The sequence below is a fragment of the Lutra lutra genome, chromosome 6 (assembly GCF_902655055.1).
Source record: "Lutra lutra chromosome 6, mLutLut1.2, whole genome shotgun sequence".
Taxonomy (NCBI): Eukaryota; Metazoa; Chordata; class Mammalia; order Carnivora; family Mustelidae; genus Lutra; species Lutra lutra.
The window spans coordinates 1125739-1152448 of record NC_062283.1 but is presented as its reverse complement, the minus strand read 5'-3'; the positions used below and the strand labels follow the sequence as shown (position 1 = coordinate 1152448).

General features: G+C 44.0%; 1 non-coding gene across 1 annotated transcript; it reads right to left on the bottom strand.

Moving 5' to 3' along the window:
- Positions 1-10603: 10603 nt before the first annotated feature.
- Positions 10604-10676, bottom strand: TRNAR-UCG (transfer RNA arginine (anticodon UCG)). Its single transcript has one exon. It is a non-coding gene; the product is annotated as a tRNA-Arg (tRNA).
- Between the last annotated feature and the right edge of the window lie 16034 nt (positions 10677-26710).

The window sequence follows — 26710 nt, the reverse complement described above, 5'->3', positions numbered from 1 at the left end:
ACGACGACTGTTCACCGCCCCGAGTTCAGCGCGGAAAAGACCGTCAGACAGAGACTCGGGCCCAGAGTCACTAAAAATCATAAAAATGGCCGAAAAATACTCCTCCGCCTGATTTGTTCACTCCACGAAATCTGGGCAGTCTTGGTTTTTAGTAAGTCTTTCCGTGGAAGGTCTCCTGTCCGCCACCTGCCTTCCCTGCCTTGGTTTCTCCGCGCCTCCGGGCCGCGCGGGCACCGGCACCCGCACCGTCCGCTCCGCGAGGCCTGCAGTGACGGCGGAGACGGGGGTGTCAGACGCACAAAACCGCTGACCGTTACCACCTCCGACTGGAGCGGGGAGACTTGCGTCTGAACAGCCCCTTGCGGGAGGCCTCCCGCAGACACGGAGGGAGACGGGAATTCGTCCGCGGGCGGCGCTCCGCACCCTCAGGCCTGCTCCTGATGCGGCTCCCCTCCCCGAGCTGCCCACCAGGCCCTGCAGGCTTGAAACAAGGCGCACGGACCGGCCAGGGGAACGCTTGGTAAAGAAGTGACAGGGAACACTTTACTCACCCAGATGTACAGTGGACGAATGCGTAGAGGTTATTCAAGGAGTGAATTATCTCACTTACAAAGGAGATAATAAATGATCAGTTAATTAACGGCCACAAATTCCTCCCATCTCTCCGCATGTCCCCTTGCAAGGGGATTTTGCAGGATCTTCCATCAAGAGCTGGGGTCTACTTCTCCGCCTCTTGGACGTGACAAGATCTTGTGATTGTCAAAGTACAATGCGGTGGAGGTGATTTTGCAGGAGATCCAAGATGAGGCCTGGAGAGCCCTTCCAACTGCCCCTCTTGCTCTCTTGGGCCGCTGAGACCCACCCCATGAAGAAACCGCATCTAGCCTCCTAGAGAATGGAGGAACAGAGGGAGAAAGAGATGCCGCCCTCCTGGCCATCCCAGGCTTGTGGGCCGACACCCCAGACATGTCAGACTGACAGGTGACTGCAATCACGTGAATGACCACAGGCAAAACCAGCCAAAGAACTGCCACACTGAGTGCAGCCCAAATTGTTAACCTGCAGAATCTTAAACAAAAGAAACAGTGTTGAGCAGCTCAGTTGGGGTGAGGTTTGTTACAAAGATACACATGACTGCTAAATGCATTTAGCGTGGAATAAGAGGAGGCAAGTTAGCAGAGTACTACTTTGGGGATCTTCTCATGGTCCTACGCATTGGGTCCTCTCTGTTCTTGCCACAGCATAGAGCCTCCAAATCAAGGGGACCTTGGGCTATTTACATTTATTCCAGGAATAAACTGTCTCCTTGGGTCCTTGCACCAAGCCCAGAGCTGAAAGGCCCAGAATTTGCAAATCTCTATGCTGGTAGAGGTGTGAATGAGTAGGCAGTGTCTACATTCCTTGCCCGCTTTTCCAAGCAGACCAGGCTGTGGGATCCTTAAACCCTTCTAGGTGCATCTTGCCACTGCTGGCTGTCCAATTACCGAATGTCCTGGTTTGCCTTGTCGCCCATGACAAGGAGACCAGAGCTGAATCCACATGGAGAAATATTTGCATATTGAAGTAATTTAGAGATACCACGTACTCACATCTGGTAGCTTGTTGCCTAATATTTTTTCAAGGAAATCCTATAATGGAAATTCGCACTTGCGGTCATGGTGGCTGGAAGTTACATGCACAGTTCTTTTTTCAACTAGGTCTCCGGGACCTTCCTGTGGGGTTACCCACAAGATACTACATGTAGGCCAGACTTGTTTGCTTATACAAAAAAGCAATTATAGAAAAGAATATATGCATAATGTAATATATTTGCCAATAACAACACAGAGAAAACAGAAAGTAAAACAGCAGATATAAATACCACTGTATCAAAAATAACCTAAGTTGTGAATGAATCAAACCGGCAATCAAATGGCAGAGACTGTCATTCTGGATTCAAACAAAAAGATACAACTGTATGTGGTCTATAGGAGATACACTTTAGATTCAAAGATAGGATAGTTGAAAATAAAAGAATCATAAAAAGATACATCATATGCACAGCAACCACGAGAATGCAGAAATGTCTATGTCCAACATTACACAAAATAGACTAAAACAAACAAAAAGGTTCTAGAGATAAAGAAAAACATTTCACAATGATGAAAGGATCAATCCATCAGAAATATATAACAATTGTAAATACATATGCATCCAATGAAAGAGCACCAAAATTCACGAAGCAAAAACTTTAAGAAGTAAAGACTATTCAACAATAATGGTTGGAGATTTCAGAATCTTACTTTTTTTTTTTTAAGATTTTGTTTACTTATTTGACAGAGAAAGACACAGCGAGAGAGGAAACACGAGCATGAGCAGGAGGAGTGGGAGAGGAAGCAACAGACTCCGCACTGAGCAGGGAGCTGGACACTGGTCTCGATCCCAGGACCCCAGGACCCTGGGATAACCTAAGCTGACAGCAGACACTTAACTGAACCACCCAGGCACCCCAGAATCTTACTTTCAATAATAGATGGAACTAGACAAAAGATCAACAAAAAAATTAAAAATTTGAACCCTATTATAAACCAGACCTAACAGACATCTATAGAACATTCCACCAACAACAAATAAACATTCATCTCGAGTGCACATGGTACATTTTCAAGGATAAACCATATAGTCAGCCACAAAACAAACCTTGATACATCTAAAAGGATCAAAATAATACAAAATATATTCACCAATCACAATGTATGAAATTAGAAATTGATAACCAAGAACTTGATAGAACTTACAATTATGTGAAAATCAAGCAATGTACTCTTAAATAACAAATGGGTTAATGAAAAAAAACAAAAGAACAGGAAATACTTTAAGATAAATGAAAACGAAAGCTTAACATACAAAATCTTACATGATGCAGCTAACACATGGCTTAGAAAAACACACACAGCTATAAATTCTTATGTTAAAAAAGAAAACAGATCTCCAATAAATGATGTAACCTTAAGGCACCAGAAAAAAACAGCAAACTAAATCTAAGCAAGCAGAAGTAAGGAAATAAATATTAGAGTGGAAATTAGTGAAACAGAGAACAGAAAACAATTGAGAAAATCAATGAAACCGAGAGCTGGCTTTTTGAAAAGATCAACAAGACTGACAAACCTTCAGCTGATTGACTAAGGATAAAAGAGGGTGGACTGAAACTCCTAGAACTAGAAGTGAAGGAAGGGAGCATCACTACTGACCTTACAGATATAAAAAGGCTTATCAAGGGATACTGTGAATAACAGTACTCCAACACATTAGATTACTCAGATGAAGTGGACACAGTTTCAGAAGAGTACAAACTACTGAAACAACTCAAGAAGATTAGACAATATAAACAGATCTATAATACACAAAGAGATTGAATTAGTAACCAAAAACTACCCACAGAGAAAAGACCATTCCCAGGCATCTTGACTGCTGAATTCTACCAAACGTTCAAAGAAGAATCAATATCAATTCTTTACAAACTCTTTTATTTTTTTAAAGATTTTATTTATTTTTTACAAGATTTTATTTATTTGCTAGAGAGAGAGCATAAGGAGGGGGAGTGACAGGCAGAGGGAGCCCAACATGGGGCTCAATCCCAGGACCCTGGGATCATGACATGAGCCAAAGGCAGATGCTTAACTGACTGAGCCACCCAGGCGCTCTCACAAATTCTTTTATCAGCACCACACTCTAACCAACTGAGCTAACTGGCCCATACAAATTCTTTTTAAAAATAGAAGGGAAGGAAAGACTTCCTAATTGATTTATGAGGCCATTATTACCCTGATGCCAAAACCAGACAAAAATATCACAAGAGAACTACAAACCAATGTTTCTTATGAACATGGACACAAATCCTCAGCAAAATACTAACAAACTCCAGCAACACATAAAAGGAATTATATACCATGACCAAGTGGGATTTATCCCAGGAAAGCAAAGTGAGCTTAACATGTAAAAATCAGCTATTGTAGTATACCACATCAATAGAATAAAAACCAAAAACCACGTGATCACTTCAATAGATGCAGAAAAACACTTGACAAAATTCAACACCCTTTCCTGATGAAAAATCTCAACAAACTGAGAACAGAAAGATACCTCTCCAGCCCGACAAAGAACATCTGTGGAAAAAACCCAGTCAAACTATAAATGCCATTTTTCTTTCATTATAGTGTCGGTGGGTGAACTAACTTAAAAAGTTTTAATGCTGTCAAGCTGGTCAATCTTTTTCCTTACTGCTGTCATGTTGTTCATATTTATGAAATTCTTCCTTATCCCAAGCTTACAAATACATTCTTCTTTATAATTTTCTAAAATTTGTATATATTTGTCTTTTACATGTAAGTCTTTAACTCAAACAGACTTTTTTTTTCTCTATGATGAAGTACTGGTCAATACACTTATGCTCATTTTTTTCTAGAACTATTTACCTAAAAATTCGCTCCCTCCCATCTGTAGTGCATCCTCTCTTCTCTGTCAGGCGTCCACACTAGCATAAACTCTCTGTTATGTTTGATGTCTCTGTTTACCTATCCTGGCCAATGCCATGCTTATTTTAATTACTGTTGAGACTTTGAGTCTTTTTTTTTAATTTTTTAAAAGATTTTTATTTATTTATTTGACATAGAGAGATCACAACTAGGCAGAGAGGCAGGCAGAGAGAAAGGGGGGAACAGGCTCCCTGCTGAGCAGACAGCCTGGGACCCGGGGATCATGACCCAAGCTGAAGGCAGAGGCTTTAACCCACTGAGCCATGTAGGCACCTTGAGTCTTTTTTTTTTCTAAAGATTTGTTTATTTAAGAGAGAGAGTAAGCACATGAGTGAGTGTGGGATGAGGGGCTGAGGACAGGGAGAGAGAGAGAATCTTAAGCAGACTCCATACTGGGCTCAGAGCCCAAGGCTGCGCTTGTTTGACCTCTCAACCCTGAGATCATGACCCGAGCCAAAATCAAGAGTCAGATGCTTAATGGCTGAGCCACCCAGGCACCCCTCTTTTTCCACTTTAAATACTATTTTTCGGAGGTGCCTGGCTGTCTCAGTTGGTAGAACATGTGACTCTTGACCTTGAGGTTGTCAGTTTGAACCCCATTGTTGGGCATAAAGATTATTTAAAAATTTTTTTTAAAATTGTGTGATGATGAAATGAGTTAATATTTTTAAAGAATAAGTATTATTTTTCCTTGTTGGAAAAGACAGAAGCAAATGGGTGTTAAATGGCATTGCTTTCTTCTGCCAAAGGTAATACTGCACCATTTTCCTGCTATGGTGGCTTTATCTCTTCCTCGTCCCTTTCTGCTATAAGCTTTTTAAAAGCATGTGGGGCACCTGGGGGGCTCGGACTGTTAAGTGGCTGCCTTTGGCTCTGGTTGTGATCTCGGTGTCCTGGGATCAGGCCCTTTGTCAGCTTCCCTACTCCCTCCCCATGCTCATGCTCTGTCTCTCACTCTCAAATAGCTAAGTAAAACCTTAAAAGAAGAACGCATCTGCACACCAAATAGCATGGAGAGTGTGGGGGACAGTCAGGGAAATCGTAGCTGCAAGACAGTTCTGTTTATTGACACGACTGAAATTAAGCCTCTCAAGGCAGAGACCATTGAAGTTGTTCATTTTTGTCCCAAGTAACAGGAGGTGTGTATGGACTTTAAAATACATCAACATTTGTTTAATTAATAAGTGATTTATTCCTAGAAGAGGCTGAGGTCTACATTAGCCTTCACTCAGCAGCCATTTCATCATGAATTCATGTCGTGATGGGTTCTGAACACCTCATGACTTCCCAGTGCTTTGCTCCTGAATTCCCTGCATTTCCTTTCTTCCTGCCTTTCTCCTGAAGGTCGCCTGTATGTTCTGCCCTCACTCATTACTCTCTTCATGTCTTCCGTAAGTCTTTATCATTGAATAGTGAAAATAAATTGTGTTTTGGAGCTCTTGGGATTATTAGGAAAACAAAGAGCGTATTGTTTATTTTCTCTCTGTGTTGACTTCCGAATTGACATCACAGGCACACTAACAGCCACCTGCTCGTTAGCGAGAACCGGATGTGATGTGTGCGAAGATGGCTGTCACGTGGTAGGTGGCTTGTGAACGTCACTATTCTTTTCTTCTCTTCCTGCTTGCTTCTCTCTTACCTTCCTCCCCCTCCCCACCACCTTCCTTTTCCTCTTATTCCCCGGTTTCTTTGCCTTTTCTGCTTCTCATCTTCCAGCCCTAGACTCCCAAAACACCTTCGGTCCCCATTGGCTCTGTCTTGACCAGGATGTGAGCCAGAGAACTATGCGATCTCACATGTCACTATCAGCCTTGATGTCTTCCGGTGGCAACCTTCTGGCCCCGGGAAGGTAAGGACCCCAGGGGTAGCAAAGCTCTTCTGGCCTCTAGTTTTCACTTTTAGCCTGGTTGCAGGATACATGTGTCAGGCTTTCAGGAGGGAGTTCTGAAATAAGCCTGCCATGTTTTCTTTTGGGTCTAGATCGTTTGTTCTTCTCATGCTGGAGGGGTGCTCCAAAGCTACTCCAGAGTTTATCAGAACCTCTTGAAGCTCAGACATCTGGGAAAGCAGAGTCTTAGTCTAAGGCTACTTGGATCTGATCTGTGAGATGGGACCATAAAGAAAAAGTTTCCTTACCACACAAGAGCCCGTTACTACAGGTGAGCAAAGGTTAACAGTCACAGATGGTTAGGAATTAGTAACACCGTGTGAGGGGTGGGATGACGTCACAGACTGAGCCCTAACTAGGTAGGAATATCGGAATTGGATTCCTTCTGTCTCTATTAACCACATGATATGGTATATCACTCCCCCTCCGCGAGCTACAAATATGTAATGTAAATGACAAGTACAATTTACTGTGCGCAGGCCAAATGTCATGCCTCGTACACAGTGCTTTTTGGGTATATTTTAATCATATTTTTTATTTTCTGTATTTCCTGAAGCTTTGACATCTTGGGGCCTTGCCAACCCTAGAGAAAGACTGTCCCTGTCCCCGAGGGCTAACCAATTCCCAGAGGCAGTAAACAACCCCCTGTGACTGTGCCTTTTCCATGCAAACCAGCCAGTCCAGAGTTCCTGCTCCAGACGGTTTCCCTATCAAGTTCCTGTGCTCTAGGCCACTGTTCTCCTGCCCTAGTCATCCCAGGGCCAGGTACCAGATCACTCCGGACAGCCGTGAACCATTTAAACCTCCCAGTCCTAAGCCTGTTTGCCCGGCCTCACTCATTCCTCCCACAAAAACCACAGCGAAGGCTCTTGCCCAGCTGCCCCCACCCCCCGCCTCCTGCCTGACCCTGGTACTTCCTCATATGCCACGGCTTTTGTTTCTGGGGAATCTGTGAGTACAAAAACTTCTTTCATGATAGTCAAATCCAGTGTGTTTTACCACATCCGATTAAAACAAACCAAGGGCATATTCCAAAACAATATGTTAACCTTTAATCTCATGAGGCGGGTACCCAGTAGTGTGGGACTGAATGCTGTCATGTCTACAGTGATGGCAGAGGAGTTCTGCATGACTGCCCTCAAGGGCTTTGGGGTTTTGAGGCAAAATTCAGTGTCCTTGTGCTACTATTCTCATTTAGAAGCCCCAAGAAGTGCTTAGAGGTCTAGAGAAAGAAATGATTTCTATCTTCAAAAAAAGCTTTCAAAGTCTCATAATCCACCAGCCCTGGCTCAGGCCAGAAACCAACTCTACCTGGAGTTCAGTTCCAGAAAGGACCTGGAGGAGGCAGGGGGATGGAGGGGGCAGAGTCAGACAGGCAGGCAGAGCAGGAGAATTTCAGCCAAGTACAGCCCCTTTTGGTTTGGATTGTATGACATGCTCTCAGAGCTCCTCAATGAAGACCACTGATGACCGATTAAAATAAGAAACGAAAACTGTGTAATAAATAAAGTTTTTCTATCAGATTCTTGGGCTTCTGTTGGAGTAAAAAAGAAAGGGGCTTCTTGGATGGAAGCTTAGCAGAGGTGTACTCCCCAGTCCTCTCATTTTCCCGCTGTGGGTAACACATCCTCCACAGCTCATATTTTCATTCACCGAGGCCGTTATGATATGTTACCATCTATTTGCTCTTATAAGCTATTACGTTGTAATACATCTATATAATCTAATAACTTACCTTTGTATGTAATATCATCTGAGAATAAGGACAGTCTTCTTTCTTCCTCTCTAGTCATGTGACCTTGTACTCCCTTTTTTGCTCATGACTGAGAAAGGCAAGGAAAGACGCACACAGAAATCCATAATCTTGAATAGAAGTGATAAGAGTTAGTGTCCCTGATTTGTCACCTCTCAAACAGAATGTTTTTATTATTCTGCATACATTCAATATTTCACATTAAAGATTGATGTTGGTGACAATTTTTCAAAGATGCCAGGTTAAAGAAATTACCTTCTACGGTTAGGTTGCTTGGAGTTTTGATGGTGACGGAATGCGGAGTTTTAGCAAAACCTTTTTCTGTCTCTACTGAGGTGATCATGTGGTTTATTTCCTTCTTAATGTGCAAAGTGGAATGATTTATTTTCTAATGGTAAACCAGCTTTGCAATCCTGCTATAAACTCAAGACCCAAATGACTTACAATTCATTTTACATGTGACTGCGTTCATTTTCTTAACTTTCAGGATAATTCGTGTCCGTGTTCCAGAGTGAGTCTGACCTGTGATCTTCCTTTCTCATAATGTCCCTATCCGGTTAGGTATGCAGGTAATACCAGCCTCAGTTTGGTAGTTTCTTCTTAAAAATTGAATATAAACCCACCATATGGCCCAGCCATTCCACTGGTACATATTTACCCAAGAGAAATGAAAGAATATATCCCCACAGGACTATACACAAACGTTCATGGCAGCTTTATTTATAACTGGAGGTAATATAAGTATTCATCGATGGGCAAATGGGTAAACAAATTGTGGTATATCCATGCAACAGAATACTATCTAGCAATAAAAAGAAGTGAATTACTGATTCAAGCATCATGGGTGAATCTCAAAATAATAATGTGGGTGAACGTATAAAGAGAGCCCGTATGTAGGATTTTATAAAAGGACAAACATAATGACAAGAGGCAGTGGTTGCGGGAGGGGGGTGGTCTGTGTTCATTATTTCTATTGTAGTGACGGCTTGATGAGTTTATACCTGTGTCAAACTCATACATATGTTTAAATATATGTAATTTACTCTAAGAAAACTGCCTCAACAAATCCATTTAAAAGGTACATTAACTGGTTAAAAAAAAAAAAAAATCTCACGATGGCACTCTGCAAAACCTGATTGTGTATCTTGTCTTTCTCCCTCTTACTTTCCTACGCTGTGGAGGTGTGACCTCCCTGGGCCCGGGCTGGCCACCCTGGAAACGGACCGGAGGCCTGTGGGGCGATTCAGAAAAGCCTTCACCGGGGCTCCTGCCCCCGCACAACCGCGGCGCGGACGGGAGAGAACCCCGGGGGCTCCCCGGGGCAGATCAGGGGGCGTCTTCTCCAGAGCTTAGGTGGGACCGGGCTCGGGTCGGCGGCGAGAGCACCCGCGCACCGCAGGGTCGTGCTGCTTCCGGGGCCGCACGTCCCCCACCCCGTTCCATCCCCAGCCGGGGGTGACCGTCCCTGCTCTTGGAGCGCGAGCCCGTGGGAGTTCAGGCCGGGTCCGACCGGTGCAGACTGGTTTGGTCCGGCGCGCGCCAGACGGGGCTCCCGGCCCGCCAATCCCTGCGATGCGATGCGCTGCTCCAGGGGCGCAGCCTTCTGGTTGGTTCCGGCGGGGACAGTCACCGAGCGCGGGGTTCCGTGGCCGGGGTGGGGGACCCGAGGCGGTCCCCGCTCTGAGTTACCTCCGATCAGATCGATTGCTTTGGAAGTTTTAGAGAAGCCTCCGGGAAGCAACGGATTTTCGCCGCGGGAAGACCTTGAGAACTGAAAATATGTCACAGTTTAAGACTCTTCGTAACGGATCCTCCTCCTTGAATCTCACTTGCCGCGCCGTCTTGCTCCGTCGCTTCGTCCACTTCGTCTCCATCTCCGCGTGCTCCGCCGTGTTCTCTTCTCTCGCCTCCCCGGGAGGCTGTAGGCTCGGGGCGGGGTCTCAGGCCCGCGGACAGGGGCCCGGCTGAGCCGAGGCGCGGGGTCGGCAGGTGGTCCCGCGGCCTTGGGGGAGGGGGCGTGAGCCCGGGTCAGCGGGAGTCACGCCTCTGCTCTGGCTGCCCGCGTGCGGGAGCGGACTCCCCTCCGGAGCGGCGGGGTCCACACCGGCTCAAAAACAGCGGGTTTTCCGTGCGTCTGCTGTGAAATACTCGCGCGCGGCCGCGGGGCGCCGGGAGCGGGAGGAGGTCATCGCTGGCCCAAGTGACCGAGAGGGACCCGCGCTGCAAGGGCGGAGAGGGCAGAGGCTTTGCGCCGCACGCGGCTGCCCCTGCCCCCCCCCCCCCCCCGCGCGTTTCCTGCAAAGGGCGGGTGCGAGCGCCACCGCCTCCTGCACGGGTCCCCGCTGCCTCCCGGGCCGCAGTGCCCCATTTCCTTTGGGAGACGGGAATCGGGGTTCTGAGGGTCGAGACACACAGGACTGGGGAAGAGCAGCGTGAAAAAGGGAGCTGCAACCACGAAGGGATTCGAACCCTCAATCTTCTGATCCGAAGTCAGACGCCTTATCCATTAGGCCACGTGGTCCAACCACTTCAATCTTGCAAAAAATACGTCAAGTGTTGAGAATCGGCCTCTCCGGATTATTTGCGGATTGCTGGCGGATTGCCCGCGGATTGCCCTTTGCAGCCCAACAAAGTCACGTTACTTCTCCGTTAATCCCACTTCAGAGAACGTGGCTACCGCTCGCCAAAGCCAAATCACTTCACAGGGTCACAGACGAAAGCACAGCGGGATTCTGACTTCCTCCACACTCCCCCCTTTAACCTACTCCACGTGTCCTTTTTGAACGAAAGTGCGTACTTGTGCGGCGCCCCGGCTCTGCCGGCCTCATTCAGGTGCAAAGACGGGAGGAAAAGACCAGCCATCCTTCTGTGATCAGGGCCAGACTCCCAGGTCACCTTTAGGAGGACAAAGTCAGAACAGAGACCCCTGGGAGTAAAGGAAAATCACCACGAGGCGTACAGTAAGCTTGGCGCAATGCTGCTGGGACAGTGTCAGGTAGGGCCGGATCCAGGGCACCTCCGAGGCCTTGGTCCTCCTGGAAATCGCCCAGAATGGAGCCGCCAGTGCCTTCCAGGAAACTTTGTAAGAAGGCGCAGAAGGTCCGAGAAAGGGCCATCCTCTTGGGCAGCCACACATACAGATAGCCCCAAATCATTCAATAAATTGAATAAATAGTCAATTTTTTTTTTCCCACAGAGAGAATGCCAAGCTCCGCTATCTGGAAGATCCGCAAAATATTCCAAGGAGAAAAATTTCAAGTGGACAAAAACGCCTCCAAATATAGTGACAGAGGGAAGTCTTTGCATCTCATTTTATAAGCCTGACTTTGTCCTAAGGTCAAAACCAGACAAAGACAATGTGAGAAAGGAAAATCACAGACAAGGAAATTTCTTTAACCAGATTTTTAAAATAAAAAAAACCATATGCAGAAAACAGTACTTAAAGGTAAAAAATTCAAAACATTCTGTTTGAGACTGGGGACACCTGGAGTAGACCAGGAATTGCCATTTCTATTCCCTACCAGACAAAAGGGGAAAAAAAAAAAGGTATAATGACTAGAAAGGAAGAAACAGAGCTGTCTTTAAAAAACAAACAAACAAAAAACCAGACTGTATGCTTGTGTACAAAGATCAACTAAATAAACAAAAATAAACTATTATAATTAGTAGAAGAGTTTTAACACATTTTCCTGACAGCTGTAACAATTTACAAAAGCAATTACATGCAATAAAGAAAAATCTAGAAACCACACAAAATAAGATAGTAACATGATATGTCAATAACAAGAAAATCTCTCAAAACAAAGATAGCATGGTTTCATTTATAGAAACTACAAACCAAGTATACTAAATAATCTATTTTTTATGGATACATCATAATATTTAAAAGAAAGAGAATGATTACCGTAAGTATTGTTAGACTGGTTATCTCAGAGTGAGAGAGACATGTAACAGGGAAATGTTCTCTTTCTTAATTGGTGGGTTTTTCTTTTTTTAATTGAAATGTAACAAACATCCAGGGAAGTATTGAAACATACATATATACATATGACTATTTGCAAAGAGAACGTATCTGTGAACATTCACCCAGACCTTTTGTTCCACTTTATTGCCACTGTTTCCATCAAATGAGAACCAGAACTAAGTTTGTCACTTGAGCTATGTCAGGAAATAGAATATCACTGGCTAGTCTCATAGCAGAAGGTGTCCTCACGCACCTTGCAATCACTTTCTTCATAAGGTAACCACTCTCTTGACTTCTGACACCACTTACTGATTTTGCGCGTTTACTAACTTAGAGAAATAGAGTTAGACAAAATGTACCTCTATGCCCGGCTTCTCTCAAGTAGCAACAGGTGGGAGTCACCCATGCTGCATTTAACAATGCTCTTTTTGGGGCACCTGGGTGGCTCAGTGGGTTAAAGCCTCTGCCTTCGTCTCGGGTCATGATCCCAGGGTCCTGGGATCCAGCCCCACATCGGGCTCCCTGCTCGGCGGGGAGCCTGCTTCCTCCTCTCTCTCTGCCTGTCTCTCTGCCTGCTTGTGATCTCTGTCTGTCAAATAAATAAAATCTTTTTTTTTTTAAATGCTCTTTTTTGTTGAATTGTATGAATATGTCTCAACGCACTTATCCATTCTGCTCATGATGGACATTTGGGTTGTTTCCAGGTTGGGGAGATCAAGAATTTGGCTATTAAGAATGCCCGTGCAGGGTGACTGGGTGGCTAAGTCAGTTAAGCACCTGATTCTTGATTTTGGCTCAGGTCATGATTTAGGGTTGTGAGATCAAAACCTGTGTCACCTGCTCAAGATTCTCTCTCCCCCTCTCCTCCTGCCCCTCCCCTGTGCTCTCTCTCTCCCCTCTCTAAAAACAAACAAACAAACAAACAAACAAAACCCACCACTCTTGTAAATCTCTTTTGTGTGTGTGGACTTGCGCACAAATTTTGGGGGTATAGTGATTAAGAGGCTGACTACTACTGATGTTTGCTGATAGCTTCCAAGACTCATCCCTCCACACACGGCTGAGCCAGCTCCTGAGAAAGAGCACAAGCTCCCTCTCTTGGCACCAGTGGGAAGGTTGAACTGCACAATCCTGGTTCAGACTCAGGAACCTTCACCCAGCCCCACCCTCCAGCCACAGTAACAGCCAAAGCTACTCACCCATCCTTGCTCTCTCAAACCATTTTTGGACCTCTTTGGGAGCCTTGTCTAATCTCCCCAGAAAGCCTCATTATATAAGAAACATTTTCATATCCTCCTGGTGCACATGTAGCATTATCAGTCCTGTGATTTAAACCAAATGGGGGTGGGGCACTTACTTTCGGCCAAATGATTACAGGACAGATGTGTACTGAGGACTGGAATTGCTGAATCATGGCAAGAATGTTTAACTCTCCTACGAACACAGTTGCAAGCAGCCTATGTGATTTCCATATATCTGTAATTACATAGAAAAGAAATGGACAAGCTGAAAACACCCAAGAATGAAATATAACAAACTAGAGAGGCATCTTGGTAGCTCAGTCGTTAAGCATCTGCCTTTAGCTCAGGTCATGATTCTCTGGTGTGGTATCAAGACCCGCATCTGGCTCCCTGCTGTGCGGGAAGCCTGCTTCTCCCTCTCCCACTCCCCCTGTTTGTGTTCCCTTTCCAGCTGTCTGTCTCTCTCTCTCTGTGTCAAATAAATAAATAAAATCTTTTTTTAAAAAATACGACAAACTAGATAAAAGGTAGATGAGAAACAACTTCCCAACAAACTCCACTGTTAAACACAAGACCTTATTTCAATGCCAGTACCACAGAAGCCAGTGGATTCCTACTCACTTGCTCAAGGACTGATTTTCTTGTAATAGGATGATTGTTCCTTTGTAAGACCAGTTCTTTCCACTGTGGTGTCTGAACACAGGCAACACGGGTAACAAAGCTCACAGCAACAATCTGAAGCAGAAGCCAGGCCCATAATCAGTTGAGAAATCTCTTTCTGTGGCAGCTGATTTAGAAGGATGGGAAAGTGATCTTTCATTGGTAGGAATTGTGTGGACAGTCCAAATGCATATTCCAATTAATTGTCCCAGTTTGGAAGAACTGAAGCCTCTGGCCAGTGTCTATCTTAGAGAAAGGGGGTGGGGGGTATCGGCTGTCAACTCTGCATTCATACAAAATACATCCTTGCATCTTTTAAAAAGTAAAACTACTTGCATACATTTCTCCAACATGGTAGAAAGCCAAAAGACCCACATCTCTGAATTACACTCCAGTCTCTCTAAGGACGTCGGTTTCCATCCTACTGCTGCCAAGACTCTTGGGCATTTTGTGCAATTAAAGCAATTACTTTCTCAGATAAAAACTGGTCTTTCAAAAAGACAGAAGGGAATTCAATTTGAAGTAATTGGCTTGGTGGTACAGTGTTCTTAAGTAATGTAGTTAAGTAGATGAGCATTTAAAAAATGATTTTACTTATTTGTCAGAGGGAGAGAGAGAAGCAGGTTTCCTGCTTAGCAAGAGCCCAGTGGGGGACTCAATCCCGGGACACTGAGATCATGACCTGAGCTGAAGTCAGATGCTTAACCAACTGAGCTACCCAGGTGCCCCTCAAAATATGGATCTGATAAAGAACCAATATCCAAAATTTACAAAGAACTCTTAAAATTGAAAAACTCTTAAAATTGAAAAAAGCAAACCCTCAATTTAAAATATGTCAAAGATCTTAAAAGACATGTCACTAAAGAGATATACAGATGGCAAACAAGCATATGAAAAGATGCTTCACATCATATGTCATTGGGTAAATGCAAATGAAAGCAACAATAAGACACTACTGCATACCAGTTAGCATGGCCGAAATCCAGAACACTGACAACACCAAATACTGGCAAGGATGTGGAGCAACAGGAACTCTCCTCCATTCTCGTGGGAGTGCAAAAGGGTGCAGCCACTTTTGAAGACAAAACTAAGCATGCTCTTACCATGTGATCTAGCAATCACATTCATTGTTATTTACCCTAAGGAGTTGAAAACTTATGTCCATCCAAAAGCTACACACAGGTGTTGATGGCAGCTTTACTCATAATTTCCCAAACTTGGAAGCAATCAAGATGTCCTTCAGTAGGTGACGGGGTAAAAAATCTGTGCTACATCCAGACAATGTTATCCAGAGATAAAAGGAAATGAGCAATCAAGCCAGGAAAAGATATTGAGGAACCTTAAATGCATATTAGCAAGCGAAAGAAGCCTGTCTTAAAGTCTGCACACGCTACAATTTCTATATGTCAGTCTGGAAAAGGCGAAACTATGGGGACAGTAAAGAGTTCAACGTCCGCCAGGCTTTCTCCGCAGAGTGGCGGGTGAACACGTGAGTCAGTGCCTCAGAGCGCGCCTGTCCGGAGATGAAAGGATTACGCGGAGCCCAATAGCCTGGAGCAAAGAGAGGCTGGAGGGCCGAGCCCAGGCCCAGCAAGAGGAGCAGGCTCGAGCCGGATCCCCAGTCTGGGTGGATTCTCAGTTTTGTTATCGTGGGAGGTAACGTATGCGGAAGCAAGGAGCGATAAGGAACTCAAGAAGCCGATGCAGGAGGGGCAGCCAGAACCGTGTGGCTGTTAGCACTGATCCCACTGAGGTATTAACCAGGGCGGTGCGGGGGTGGGAGGACTGACCTCAGCAGGCCTCGCTCTCTTACCCACCATCATCACGGTTTTCTGCACCGAATGATAGGGAGTAAGGGGCTTTCCCACAGGCATAGAGCTGTTGCCCTTTGTGCGGGTTCCTGAGGTCCTGTTCTCCCACAGAGCACCAGGAATTTTTAGGGCAGTGAAAGTACTCTGTATGATACCGTAATGATGAGTACTTGTTACATTTGTCCAAACCCATAGAATGGACAGAAAGAGTGAATTGCAGTGTAAACTATGAACTTTGGGTAATAACGAACGTGTGAATGTAGGTTAATTCAAACCTCGCTCAGGTTCAGGATGTTGACCACTGGGGAGCCTATGCATGGCTAGGGGCAGGAACTTTATGGGAAATCTCTACATCTTCCCCTCCATTTTCCTGTGAACCTAAAACTCTTCCCCCACCAAAAAAGTCTTAATTTTAAAAAGAGTACTTTTTCACATTTTTTTCTGATGCATTTTTTTCTATATGCAAGTCATTTGTTCTTCATGAAGTGTTTTCAGAGTGCTCTGAGAACTGACCGCCCAGGAATCACAGTGACTTGCAAAAGCAAAGATGCATTTCCAGCTCAAGCTATTTGTCCATCGTGATCCGGCCCAGGGCGGTGGGGCCCTCGCCACCCAGAACACGGATGGTCCCTTGACAGGGGACAGAAAAAGAGACAGCAAATCAAGGACTGCAAAATGTCAATTCTGCTCACATTACACTGTCCAGGGTGAAGTGAATACCCTTCAGAGGCAAATCTGACCCCAGGAAATAAAAATCTTACCCCTGGGAGTAATAATCTGGACCCAGGAAGAGGCAGCAAATACTTGTGAATAATAATCATCTAGCATGGGCACCTGGGTGGCTCAGTGGGTTAAAGCCTCTACCTTTGGCTCAGGTCATGGTCTCAGGCGCCCGAAAATGTTGTTTTGAGGCTTTTAAGCTTTATTCTCTTTTACTGAATAATAGTTATCTTTATATAAAAGAGAAGCTCTGAAGTTTTTTTTTGGGGGGGGGGGGGCGCTTAAACCAACACCCAGGATGTGTTCTACTCCCCTTCAGTGAAGATCTGTGTAGGGTAATTATGTGACAAGTTGTGGCTGTTTAACTGAAGGGGAGATCACTGGAGGCTTTTGGGAAAGACTTTTCCTTACTGATGAAAGAGAGTTTTGAGAAAAGTTTCTTTCCTACTTAGCTGCTGTTCTGTGAATGACACTGGGAAAGCCAGCTGTGACCTCTGATGTCATACCTCAGAACAAAGACCAACAGACAGAGTAAAGGTTAGAACACGAAAAACCTGGGTACTTAACAACGTTTCTGGGCTACTGTTTAAAAAAAGATTAATTTGGGATGCCTGGGTGGCTCAGCGGGTTAAAGCCTCTGCCTTCAGCTCAGGTCATGATCCCAGGGTCCTGGGATCAAGCCCCACATTGGGCTCTCTGCTCTACAGGGAGCCTGCTTCCTTTCCTCTCTCTCTCTGACTGCCTCTCTGCCTACTTGTGATCTCTGTCAAATAAGTAAATAAAATCTTTAAAAAAAAAAAAGATTAATTTATTTTAGAGAGAGAAAGACAATGGCAGGGGAGGGGCAGAGAGAGAATCTCAAGCAGACTCCCCAAGGATCAGAGCCCAATGCGGCGCTTGATCTCATGACCCTGAGATCATGACCTCAAGATCACGACCTGAGCTAAAACCAAGAGTCAGTTGTGTAACTGACTGGCACTCAGGCAGCCATCTGGGCTGTTGAAATAATCTTGAGACCACTTTATCTTGTATTTTTTTTTTAAATGTGTTTATGATTTTAAAGACTTTTAGTTGAATATTCTGGGCTTTTTGTTTATGTTTTTTGCCTTTGCTGTCTTCCCTAAAGCTGAGATAGACTTTCCTAATCCACTGACACTGGGTTTAGCAACAGGGCTTGATCGGACCAGCAGAGTGTGGGCAGGTGGGCGAGTGTGGGGCTGTGAGCAGAGCCGAAGTTCTCCAGCCCCCCTGCACCCACCACCCACCCACCTGCACGGAGCATGCCAGGTGGCTGCTGGTCAGGAATGAGAAGACATATGGAGACACACAGAGAACATAACAAAAGCCTGGACAGTCCCCGCTGAGCCCAGCAGAAGCTAACTAGACAAGAGACCTGTGAGAAGTAAATGTCACCTGAGGCCCTAGAATCCCAGACCCATCTCTTTCCTTTTATGCCATTCAACTCTTTTCTTATTTATTGGAAAGATCAGCATCAAACATACAAAAATAACAGACCAAATGTATTCTAAACACTTTCCCAGTTACCAATTTTATTTTTATATATACTAATAGCTTGTTTCAATATAGAATTGTAAGTTTTCAACGGGGTTAAATCCAATACTTGCTTCTTTATGGTAGCTTTCCTGGGAATCATTCTTTGATTACTTTCCCTCCCACTATTTATATAATTTTCATCTAAATTTACCTTAACAGTTGAAAAATACACTTAAACAATAATATATCCAGGATTTATTTTGGTGAAAGTAGTGAAATAAAGACCTTAATTTGTTCCAAAGAGTTAGCTTCCTGTCCCAGAGGAAATTTCTACTCCCTCTTTTGAAATATCATTTTATGATACAATCTTCCCTTGACTTATGAAGGCAATTTGTGCATGAAAAATATATGGCAAATTATCATAAGTGGAATTAATATCACCATTTGTTACAATGAAAAATATTAATATAATCCTGAGTCTCCAAATTGACATGTTTGTCCATTTATTCTCCAAACATATATTGAACATTACCATATGCTAGGTGTTTTTCTAAAAGGTTACAGGGATACAGCAATAATAAACAAACAGATTAAAAACCCATCATCTTGTAAGAAGCCCCAGAAGGCCTTCCATATTCCAGGGGGAAAACAAAAATGTATAAGGTAGGTCAATGGGGAAAATAAAATAAGGTAGGGAAGAAGAATAAGAAACCAGGGCAGAGAGGGATGTATAGGATAAGGTCCCGAGCTACTCTAAGGTTTGCAGTTTACTTGGAAAGAGAGGGGAAGCTGCTGGAGGCTTTTGAGCAGTAACATAGTTTATTCTGCATTTTAGGAGCACCCTCCTGGCTGTTGAGAACAGACTGAAGGGGAGTGAGTGCACAGTCAGGGAGGATGGTAGGAGTTTTTATAATGACACAGAAATCGTAGGAAGAAAAGATGAGGGGTATTTGGGGTCTTTTCCAGGACCATACACATTTTAGGATTATTTGTTCTAGCTCTGTGAAAAATGTCAATGGTATTTTGATGGGGATTGCACGAAAGTGTAGATTGCTCTGGGTAGCATAGACATTTTAATAATATTTGTTCTTCCAATCCATGAGTATGGAATGTTTTCCCATTTCTTTTGTGTCTGCCTCAGTTTCTTTCGTAAATGTTCTATAGTTTTCTGAGTACAGACCCTTTGCCTCTTTGGTTAGCTTTATTCCTAGGTATCTTGTGGTTTTGGCTGAATAGCCAAAGGAATGTTGAAAAAGAAAACCCAAACTGATAGCATCACAATTCCAGACTTCAAGCTGTATTACAAAGCTGTCATCATCAAGACAGTATGGTATTGGCACAAAAACAGACACACAGATCAATGGAACAGAATAGAGAGCCCAGAAATAGACCCTCAGCTCTATGGTCAACTAATCTTCGATAAAGCAGGAAAGAATGTCCAATGGAAAAGGGACAGGCTCTTCAACAAATGGTGTGGGGAAAATTGGATAGCCACATGCAGAAGAATGAAACTGGACCATTTCCTTACACCACACACAAAAAAAGACTCAAAATGGATGAAAGACCTCAATGTGAGACTAGAATCCATCAAAATCCTAAAGAACATAGGCAGCAACCTCTTCGACCTCAGCCACAACAACTTCTTGCTAGACACGTCTCCAAAGACAAGGGAAGCAAAGGCAAAATGAACTACTGGGACTTCATCAAGGTAAGAAGCTTTTGCACAGTGAAGGAGCAGTTGACAAAACCAAAAGACAACTGACAGAATGGGAGAAGATATTTGCAAATGACATAGATAAAGGGCTAGTATCCAAAATCGTTAAAGAACCTCTCAAACTCAACACCCAAAGAACAAAGAATCCAATCAAGAAATGGGCAAAAGACATGAACAGACACTTCTCCAAAGAAGACAACCAAATGGCCAACAGACAACATGAAAAAATGCTCAACATCACTTGGCATCAGGGAAATACAAATCAAAACCACAATGAGATCCCACCTCACACCAGTCAGAATGGCTCAAATTAACAAATTGCCACAGACGTTGGCGAGGATGCGGAGAAAGGGGAACCCCCCCTACACTGTTGGTGGGAATGCAAGCTAGTACAGCCACTCTGGAAAACAGTATGTAGGTTCCTGAAGACATTAAAAAATAGAGCTACCCTGCAACCCAGCAATTGCACTACTATGGATTTACCCCAAAGATACAAATGTAGTGATCTGAAGGGACACACGCACCCAAATGTTTAGAGCAGCAATGTCCACAATAGCCAAACTATGGAAAGAACTTAGATGTCCATCAACAGATGAATGGATAAAGCAGGTGTGGTATAAATATACATATACATATATGTGTATATACATATATACACACACACATACGTATATACACACATACATACACACAATGGAACACTATGCAATGATGTGGATGGAACTAGAGGGCATTATGCTAAGCGAAATAAGTCAATCAGAGAAAGACAATTACCATATGATCTCACTCATACGTGGAATTTAAGAAACAAAACAGAGGATCATGGGGGAAGGGAGGAAGAAATAAAACAAGATAAAACCAGAGAGGGAGATAAACCGTAAGAGACTCTTAATCATAGGAAACCAACTGAGGGTTGCTGGCGGGGCAGGGGTGGGGTAGAGGGATGGAGTCACTGGGTGATGGACATAGGGAGAGTATGTGATGTAATGAGCACTGGGTATTGTATAAGATTGATGAATCACAGACCTGTACCTCTGAAACCAATAATGCTTTATATGTTAATTAACTGAATTTAAACAAAAATGTTTAAACAAAAGATGAGGGTTGACTCAGTCCTCTTGATCATAAAAAGTCACTCTTCTTTGTTGTGAAGAAAGATTGGGATATATTAATGCACCAATTACAACATAGGTATGAAAAGCTCTTACCAGATGGGTTAAAGCCGGATTAGGTTAGGTTAGATATATGCCTACTCTGCATCTTGTCATCATGACTTTGAATTTCTGTCTAGTTCCTTTGCTCAGATGAGCAAGAAGCTCTCCTATCAAATTCAAAGACATTCATAGTAATTGCCATTAGGACTTTCTTTTTTTTTTTTTTTTTTTTAAAGATTTTATTTATTTATTTGACAGAGAGAAATCACAAGTAAGCAGAGAGGCAGGCAGAGAGAGAGGAGGAAGCAGGCTCCCTGCTGAGCAGAAAGCCCGATGTGGGGCTCGAACCCAGGACCTGGGATCATGACCTGAGCCAAAGGCAGCGGCTTAACCCACTGAGCCACCCAGGCGCCCCCATTAGGACTTTCAATGAAATATCTTGTCACTAATAATCGCATTTGTTGTATATAAGAAAATTGGGTTTGTTCCTTATAGTTTAAATTTAAAGTTCTTATCACCCTGCTCTGCCCAACTTACTTGTTGTTTAGTGTTTTAAGTTCCCTCCTGGTGTTTTAAGCCCAATAATCACACAGTATTAGTAACATTATTTCACCACAAATGTTTTTCTAGATTTCCCAGGTGTTTATTACTTTCTTTGCTTATCATTCCTGTTGAGCTTAGTTTTTCCTTCATACTTTCATTCTTTCTTTTTTTTTTTAATATTTTATTTATTTGACAGACAGAGATCACAAGTAGTCAGAGGAGCAGGCAGAGAGAGAGGAAGGGAAGCAGGCTCCCTGCTGAGCAGAGAGCCCATAGTCTCTCATGGTTCACCTCCCCTTCCAATTTCCCTCAACTCTCTTCTCCTCTCCATCTCCCCTTGTCCTCCATGCTATTTGTTATGCTCCACAAATAAGTGAAACCATATGATAATTGACTCTCTCTGCTTGACTTATTTCACTCAGCATAATCTCTTCCAGTCCCGTCCATGTTGCTACAAAACTTGGGGATTCATCCTTTCTTTTTTCTTTTTTTACAGCTTTATAAACATATATTTTTATCCCCAGGGGTACAGGTCTGCGAATCGCCAGGTTTACACACTTCACAGCACTCACCATAGCACATACCCTCCCCAATATCCATAACCCCACCCCCCTCTCCCAACCCCCTCCCCCCATCAACCCTCAGTTTGTTTTGTGAGATTAAGAGTCACTTATGGTTTGTCTCCCTCCCATCTTGTTTCATTTGCTCTTCTCCTACCCCCTCAACCCCCCATGTTGCATCTCCTCTCCCTCATATCAGGGAGATCATATGATAGTTGTCTTTCTCCGATTGACTTATTTCGCTAAGCATGATACCCTCTAGTTCCATCCACGTCGTCGCAAATGGCAAGATTTCATTTCTTTTGATGGCTGCATAGTATTCCATTGTGTATATATACCACATCTTCTTTATCCATTCGTCTGTTGAAGGGCATCTAGGTTCTTTCCATAGTTTGGCTATTGTAGACATTGCTGCTATAAACATTCGGGTGCACGTGCCCCTTCGGATCACTACGTTTGTATCTTTAGGGTAAATACCCAGCAGTGCAATTGCAGGGTCATAGGATAGTTCTATTTTCAACATTTTGAGGAACCTCCATGCTGTTTTCCAGAGTGGCTGCACCAGCTTGCATTCCCACCAACAGTGTAGGAGGGTTCCCCTTTCTCCACATCCTCGCCAACATCTGTGATTTCCTGACTTGTTAATTGTACCATTCTGACTGGTGTGAGGTGGTATCTTCATCGTGCTTTTGATTTGTATTTCCCTGATGTTGAGTGATGTGGAGCACTTTTTCATGTGTCTGTTGGCCATCTGGATGTCTTCTTTGGAGAAATGTCTATTCATGTCTTCTGCCCATTTCTTGATTGGATTCTTTGTTCTTTGAGTTTGAGAATTTGAGTTTGAGAAGTTCTTTATAGATTTTGGATACTAGCCCTTTATCTGATATGTCGTTTGCAAATATCTTCTCCCATTCTGTCAGTTGTCTTTTGGTTTTGTTAACTGTTTCCTTTGCTGTGCAGAAGCTTTTGATCTTGATGAAGTCCCAATAGTTCACTTTTGCCCTTGCTTCCCTTGCCTTCGGCAATGTTTTTAGGAAGAAGTTGCTGCGGCTGAGGTTGAAGAGGTTGCTGCCTGTGTTCAGCATCACTTTTTTCAGATTTATATTCTATTAACTAATTGTTTTGTACCTTGACCTTTGAAAAGATATCAAAGAATATTTATAACATGTGTACAAGGCATTAAAACAAAAATCCCCCATAAGTTGAACAGCAGTGTCCTCACCACATGTGTTAAGAACCAACTATGACCAGAGTGCCCTCCCAAAGTCACGCCCTCCGTCCTTCCCTGACCTGACGCAGGGGACCTCTATCTGGAGTTCTGTTTTCACATTCTGTGGTGTTCTCCTTCTTCATACTTGTACCACATCATATTTCTCACTTGTGCTGTTTAGGTTTTCAGACTTTCAAAACTCTTCATGAAGCTTCTGATATGGATTGAGCAAGACTTCAGTATTGCCGGGCAACGTTGCTTTCTCCTTCGATACTGTACCCTTGAATTAAGCCCATGTTGACGTAACTACAGGTCACCCATTGTTTTTTAAGATTTTATTTATTTATTTGACAGAGAGAGAGATCACAAGTAGGCAGAGAGGCAGGCAGAGAGAGAGAAGGAAGCAGGCTCCCTGCTGAGCAGAGAGCCCAATGTGGGGCTCGATCCCAGGACCCTGAGATCATGACCTGAGCCAAAGGCAGAGGCTTAACCCACTGAGCCACCCAGGCGCCCCAGGTCACCCGTTTTTAAAGCAAATTTTATTGAGGTACAGTGTACATACAACGAAACACACCCATCTTAATCACATAATTTGATGAGCTTTGACAAATACATATATATTCCATCAACCCCCCCAATTCTCAGCGGTGATTCAACGTTGCTACTGTATCTCGTTGTTGAGTAGGTACGTTTTACTCTGTGAATGGACGTCTGGGCTCTCGTTAGCATTGGTGTCATGAGTGCTGGAGGCCCGGCTCCTGCAGCTGCCGGACACATAGCCAACAGTGGACCATCTTCAACTTCACTGGGTCATAGCTTACAAAAAAGTTCTATAGCTTTGCATTTCACATTCACATCTTTAATATATTTAGAATTTAGGGATCCAATTTTATTTTCTCCCAAATGGATAATCAATTTTTTCTTTTCTCTGTTGAGCAGGAATAGCCTTGTCGTATCATGCTTCCATAGATCAATGGGATTGCTTGTGGTATCTCTCTTCTCCCCGGTGGTTTATTTGTCATTCTCTGTTCTCACACCACCCTGTCTTTCATTATGGCTTCATGATAAGTTCCAGTGTTTGAGGTCCATAAGCAAGTTTCCTCATCTTTTTTTTTTTAATGTTCCTGGCAAGTCAGACCCCCTGCATATATACACATATATACGTGTGTATGTATAAGTGTGTATATATATATATGTATAGATCATTGTTCTTAGGCATGAAACCTCTATTGGGAAATTCAGTAGGACTGGAAACTGGCACCCTTACAATACTGAGCCTCTCAAATATGTCCCTTTTCTTTCATCCTGACAGCCATGCCCCAACCACACCATGACCACCAATCTAGCCCGTGACAGGACATGGCTTTCTTGTCTCTAGCATTCTGGGTCACCGGCCAGGCTGTGGGCAGAGAAATCCTGCTAACACATAACTCCAGTCACCTTCTATCTATCATCCATTTAGTGCTTCCCCGGGTCTTCAGGATGAAGGCTACACTCCTTACCTGGGTCTGTCCTCGTGAACCATCTCCAGCCATGTTTCCCACCTACAGTGCCCTGCGTTCCTTCATACTCCAGTCACTCTGAGTTCACTTCTGGTTCCTTACATTAACTATGAGAGAAGATTTTTCAGATTGGAAAATGGCAATTTGGAAAATTTGCCCTCCTAAAGATGCAAAGGAGATTTCAGTCAAAAATAGTGTTTACTAAGGTAAAGCACATTATAATTATAATCACACTCTTTAAAGTCATACAGTCCGGGGTGCCGGGTGGCTCAGAGGGTTGAGCCTCTGCCTTCGGCTTGGGTCATGATCTTGGGGTCCTGGGATTTAGCACCGCATTGGGCTCTCTGCTCACTGGGGAGCCTGCTTCCCCGTCTCTCTCTGCCTGCCGCTCTGCTTACTTGTGATCTGTCAAATAAATAAATAAAATCTTTAAAAAAAGTCATATAGTCCATAATGGCCTGAGGCTCTTTCCCTTTTATATTTTTTAATGAACCCAAGGCTTAATTAACTAAAACCATAATTGTATCAATCAATAATAACCAACAATAATATAAACTGATAGTAAATTCAACTTAAGTATATGAGAATACAAAGCACATACTATGTTCTTTGAACCAGCAAATAGGTTTTTATTTCATCGTCATAATTTCTAATGTAGGGGTGTCTGGGTGGCTCATTTGGTTGAGCGTCTGACTCTTGGTTCTGGCTCAGGTCATGACCTCAGGGTCGTGAGGTTGAGCCCTGCATCCGGCTCTGCCCTTGGCTGACTCTGCTTAGGACTCTCCCTCCCCACCCTGCCCGGCCCCGCTGCTGATCTCTCTCAAGCAAATAAACAAAAAACAAAGTTCTTATTGTAGTAAGGCCTATAATTAAAAATATGTATTACCTAGCTCCATAGTTTTTGAACGTTCAGAATACTCTATCTTGGTAAACACCAGGAAAGACATCCTGCAAGCTATTACTCAGGAGAGACCTGCAGGCATGCAGTTGAGCTGTCACTGCACATCCCTCTTCTAACCTGCTTTCCCCAAACTCAGCCCTGCTCATGACAACAAAGCCCACGACAAGGCCAGGGTTCGGCTGAAGGTGTCAGCGTGAACACACGCGTGCACACACAAAGTGTAAATTCGTAACATGATTAAACCCTGGAATTCTAGCTTTCTTATGGGGAACGTGTGAGACTTTCTCAGGACGTCTGTGGGGGCTTTGCCCACAAATGTGTGTCTAGAAGATAATTTACCTTCAGCTTCCCCTCCTTCATGTCCTTCACGTCCCAGCGGCTATAAACGTCAGCAGCCTTTGCTGGCGGGCTCTCCTGGCTGGAGGACCGTCTTCCTGGCTGGAACACTAGCTGAGGACTCAGACCTACATTCCTTGATGTCACCTGACCCATCTTTGTGCCAAACTGTGGGACCGTGGGCCAATCTCCTGCAGGTCGAAACACCTCTCTCCAGCTTCTTCTTCCTGCTCGCACGGTCACAGAGCCGGTGAGCACATCCCCTAGCTAGACTAGCACCCAGTCTGGAAGTGAAATGCAAGTGCCCTCTTCCTGAAGGCGTCACTTACAAGTGGCTTCTGACACTGGGAGGTGTGTCTGTGTGCTCTGCTGCGTGAAAGGCAGGAGGCTTCTGGGTCAAAGCATGCCAACCGTTCTTTGGAATAGGGGGTACTCGGAATCTCCTTGACCCATCTCTGGCCCCTCTCATTGCCATCTTTTGCGAAAGAGGAAAAGTAAACACGACATCCTGCTACATATCAATAACTATAAATACAATTTTAGAACAACACGCCCGTCCTGATAAATGGGACAAACACCGAAGTCACACGTGCGCATGGGAATACGCACACACATGTCCATGGTATGGGAACTCACTGCTGAACCAGCAGACAACGGGCAGAAAAATGTCTCACATCTGACTTACAGCATCACCAGTCGTCAAATTCACGTTTTCATGTAAACTATAGCTCAGTGAAGACACTGA